This window comes from Mytilus galloprovincialis, chromosome 5 (genome assembly GCF_965363235.1).
Source record: "Mytilus galloprovincialis chromosome 5, xbMytGall1.hap1.1, whole genome shotgun sequence".
Taxonomy (NCBI): Eukaryota; Metazoa; Mollusca; class Bivalvia; order Mytilida; family Mytilidae; genus Mytilus; species Mytilus galloprovincialis.
The window spans coordinates 94,711,554-94,716,343 of record NC_134842.1 but is presented as its reverse complement, the minus strand read 5'-3'; the positions used below and the strand labels follow the sequence as shown (position 1 = coordinate 94,716,343).

The 4,790-nt window shown below is 33.6% G+C and overlaps 1 long non-coding RNA gene across 1 annotated transcript; it reads left to right on the top strand.

Moving 5' to 3' along the window:
- The first annotated feature begins 576 nt into the window (after positions 1–576).
- On the top strand, positions 577–3,855 carry LOC143074850 (uncharacterized). Its single transcript, XR_012978124.1, has 3 exons — positions 577–779; positions 1,538–1,759; positions 3,592–3,855. It is a non-coding gene; the product is annotated as an uncharacterized LOC143074850 (long non-coding RNA).
- The last annotated feature ends 935 nt before the right edge of the window (positions 3,856–4,790 follow it).

The window sequence follows — 4,790 nt, the reverse complement described above, 5'->3', positions numbered from 1 at the left end:
ATAATGCAATTGATTTGTGCGATATACATTAGACATCCAGTTTGTAGAATCTGGAATTTGCGAAAGTGTTTTGAACAAAGATGTCCACTCCCAAGTAATAAATAAAACAGTCGAGCCTTAAAATGTATATTCAAATAGTAGCTGTATTTCATAATACACTTTTTTATTCACAACTATCAAACATTGCTTAAAAACTGACTTATGCGTTAATCTACAAACAATTAAATATTTTAATTAAAGCGTTTTTACGTTATTATCTTATGTTTTCAATTTAAAAGCAAACAAAAATTTAGAAAAAGATTTTGGTGACCACTCAACCGTCATGGGTTCACGTGTTGCTTTTCTTTTTTTAAGAATGCAACTGGTTAAATGAACGAATGATTTTTCTCAGAAAAAACACCTAAAACGAAAATTGAAGTAACATTATATACTTGGTATTGTTTAATAAGGTGCGTGCAATACACACACAGCTTGTTAATTGATAGTTTGCGTGACATTATTCTATCCAGTGTTTCTCCTTTCATAGCTTAAATGCTTGCTGTTGGCTGTTTACAATCGTTGAATGTACCTTGCTAAAATGTTATACTGTGCTGTTGTTATAATATTCGGATGTACTATGTTGTCATCTGCTTGTCAAATTTCTATTTCTGGTTATAAAGGGGATCTCGGCAGTGATCAAAGACTAGAACAGAAAATCCTGAAAATCGAGTACACCATGAAGACGACACTTCAAAGACATGGAGAAATGCTAAAACAAATCCTGAAAAGGAAATGTAAAGGTATGAAATAGGAAATGAAATATAAATCGTATGACATTTTTCCTCATTTGTTATTTTCAAAATGTGTATGGGATCTAACATCAATGAGGCTTTCGTACCTGATCATTTACCGGGGGCTTCATTCACGTGTTCCTTGATTAAACAATTTATGGAGAAAGTTAGTAATTTATCTTACATATGTTTTTGTATAAATCCGCGCAAAGGAAATAACTTTTCAACAGGTAAATTTCGCGCAAACGTGGATTCTTTTCGCGCGAAAATGTTGGACCAATCCGCGCAAACGTAACACGCCGGTTTTATTTATAGCTCCAAGTTTTATATCTTGATTATAGATAGAAAACTGATTAAAGTAATTAACATATGTCTAAAATTATATAATATATTCATTATAACGAGAAAATGTATGTGTTGGCAGAGACATCTAAATCATATATGTCTCTGGTTTTGATAACTTGTTCATGTTGTTGACAAATGTTTTAGACTATTATAGTATATAATATTGCCGTCTTCTGTGATCTTTTGCTTTTGTTATTTGCCTTACTGACGTATATTCCATATCCCACTTCAATTAAATAGAATTAATATGTAATCAATTATAGTGTGAGTTTGATTAAGAATAAAAAGAATCATTCATAAATTGCTTTGCAATACGCACACTTTCTCTTCTTTGTATAATTGATTCACGACGAATTTTATCTTTATAAATTCTGCGAATTGAACAGTACAAAAAACGACTTTCTAAACTTTTTTAATTAAAGATGTGATTCCCTCAAATATACGTGTGGAGGATGTGTCTTACAAGAAGCTGACAGGTCAGAGTTCATCGAGCTCTGGACACAAACCATCAGGTAGTGCTGTTGACGGCGATCTATCTACAATCTTTCATACAAACCATGACAAGACGCCATATTGGTGGGTAGACCTTGGAGGGTCCTTCTCAGTTCAGCATGTTGAAATTTGGAATAGAGCACATGGCTACGGTTAGTATAAGAATTATTTTCGTTGGCAAAAATGCACAAAATCAGGATTTAAAATACTGAACCTTTTGGTACAATATTGTATAAATTATGTTTGTGTGGTGTACGGTCACTGACCGTATATAATTGTTTAGCTTACGTGTACCACTTTAACATTTGGAATGAAATGTAAAATTGAGAAAGGAAAGGGGGAATGTGTCAAAGCGACAACAACCCGACCATAGAGCAGACAACAGCCCAAGCTGTACACACTTTCATCACAGTTTATCCTACAAGTAAACACATATATCGTCTATATGCCAGCTTTGATAAGTGTTGTTCAAGAGTTGTCGTTTGTTGATGTGGTTCTTAAGTGTTTCTCTTTCCCGTTTTTATATAGAATAGACCGTTGCTTTTCCCGTTTGAATGGTTTTACACTAGTTATTTTGGAGCCCTTTAGGTGTCACACCACCAATTACTCCCTCCAATTTAGAACGTATGTGAAAGTAGCCCTACTCTGACACAAAATAGTGCTTTTGATGTCCTTGTGTACTTAAACTAACCAACAAATCTGCAGAAATGAAACTTTTGGTGAAGAGATATATATCTAGACCATTTTGAGCCAAAATTTACTTGTCTATGAGTTTGCATTAAAAATTGAGCATTAATGCGCTCCATAGTATACTAATTTAAGATTTCCAGAAAACCAGCGGTTATTTTTGGAGTACCTCTGTTCGAAGGTCAGTTTTTTTTGTTAGAAGGTTTTAAAGGTATTATAGTGAAAATTGGCATGTAGAAAGCTGATGCATGTAAAATTCAGGATATACCTAGTTTCTATGAAGTTAAACTTAAGGTAAAATATTTAGAAAGCTGTGAAAATTTCAAACTGATTTGGTTGAACAGATAGGGACTTTTAATTGGTGGTTTGACACCTTTAAAGCTTGCTGTTCGAATTGAGCCAAGTCTTCGTGTTGAAGACCGTACTTTGACCGATAATGGTAACTTTTATAAATTGTGACTGACTTTTTCTTATTATCTGAAAAGAAGTATAATTTCTGATAATATTTTTTTTATTTTTCTCCGCTTTAACGTCCGATGTCTTTTCTATGGTAAACCTTTTAAAGCAGTTTTGAAAATATTTTAAGTACAAAATGATAACACAAAATGGGTTTTGATTTATTTTAATTTAACACGATGTAATGCTCCTTTTTGTAATTTAATTGTGGTGTTAACGCGTTGACCGAGTCACATTATTAATGAAGCACGATTAAGATATAGTTATCCGGATGATTTTAAACATTTTTAACAATTTGCTATGTTTTTCAATTTGTATTTGTTAAATGGATATATATTTGTATGTATAGTGTCTTATAAGCCTTTCTAGGCTGGGTATTTCTCTTATTTTATTATTGTTCAATGTATATTGTATAATCTGTATAAAAATCTGTTGACAAGTATGTGACACTATAATAAAATAAATTATTATTATTTTATTATTTGTTATCAAAGGTACCAGGCTGATACGTTAATACGTCAGACGCGTGTTTCTTCTACATAAGACTCATCAGTGACGCTCAGATCAAAATAGTTATAAAGCTAAACAAGTATAAGGTTAAAAAGCATTGAGGACCCAAATTTCCCAAAAGTTGTGCCAAAGACAGCTCAGGTATAATCTAGGCCAGGGATAAGAAAAACGTTATTTATTTCGAAAAAATCCTACTTTTGTAAAACAGGGAATTTATAAAAATGATCATATAATTAATATTCATTAACATACTCAATATTCACGAACGACGTACGTTCAACATGAAAGCGCAATTTTACGTCCTACACACCGTTAAACATTTTCATTTTAGGTCGTCGACTCCATAATCTGGATATAACGGTTGGTCCAACTCTAAGTGAAATGAAGCTATGCACTTATTACAAAGGCCCGGCTAGTGATGGAGAGCATCTCATTCTGACCTGTAGTAAAACCATAAAAGGAAGATACGTTAAGCTTGCCTTAAGAGGCCCCGAATGGCTACACCTAAGAGAAGTTAAGGTGTTTGCGTATGTTAAGGCGTGTTGACAAACCTTATTAAAAATGTCATAGTTATGCACTTTCTAGTTGATTTGCCGTGATTTCAGTTTGCCATAAAATTGTTAAGTCAGCAACTTTTTTTAACTTCGTATTTAAAACATCATAAATCTTATGTTATTTCAGGAATGTAACTTGGTCATGATAGTTGGTTGCATCGGATTTGTATTTTAAGCATGTCATGATGATCTCATTCTGTTATTAATTTTGTATTTTCATTAATTGAATCTCATTTATTCGTTTTTAAGCAATATGCAATTTTATCATAAAAGGTATTATTTCATACCTTAATAAGGCGATCTAAATATGACTATATAAAACAACGTTAAAATCTGCAAAACATGATTTTAAAAAAAGAGACTTTTCGCAATGGCATACGAACTTTGAGGAATTTATTTGGAATTCTGTAACGAAACTTGACCTTCTTTACATTGGGATAACATCGGTGACATATGTCTAACTGCCTCGGTGGCGCCGTGGTAGTGTGTTGCAATGTAGCTCCGATTGCTGGTGGGCGTGGGTTTGAACCCTGGCCAAAATCGGTAATTACGGCTTCTCCGCGATACACACGGTATTCAGGCGGAGGGGCATAAACAGGTCGGCTTGGAAGAATAAGAATAATTTATCCGAGTAGGGAGATATATAAAAAAAGAAGATGTGGTATAAATAAAAATGAGACAACTCTCCACAAGAGCCGAAACGACACAGCAATTAACAACTAGAGGTCACTGTACGACCTTCATCAATGAGCAAAGCCCATAACGCATAGTCAGCTATAAAAGGCCCCAAAAAGACAAATGCAAAACAATTCAACATGTCTTTCGGCGGGAGTAGCACGTTGAAATCCGACTAACGAGTGTCGGTCTAGTACAAATCAGGGGGTATGGTAATATCATATTTTTATGTTCTCGTCCTCAATATGCATTTAATTTGCAACTTGCTATGCAACATCAATCTTTCCACCCAACAGTTAAA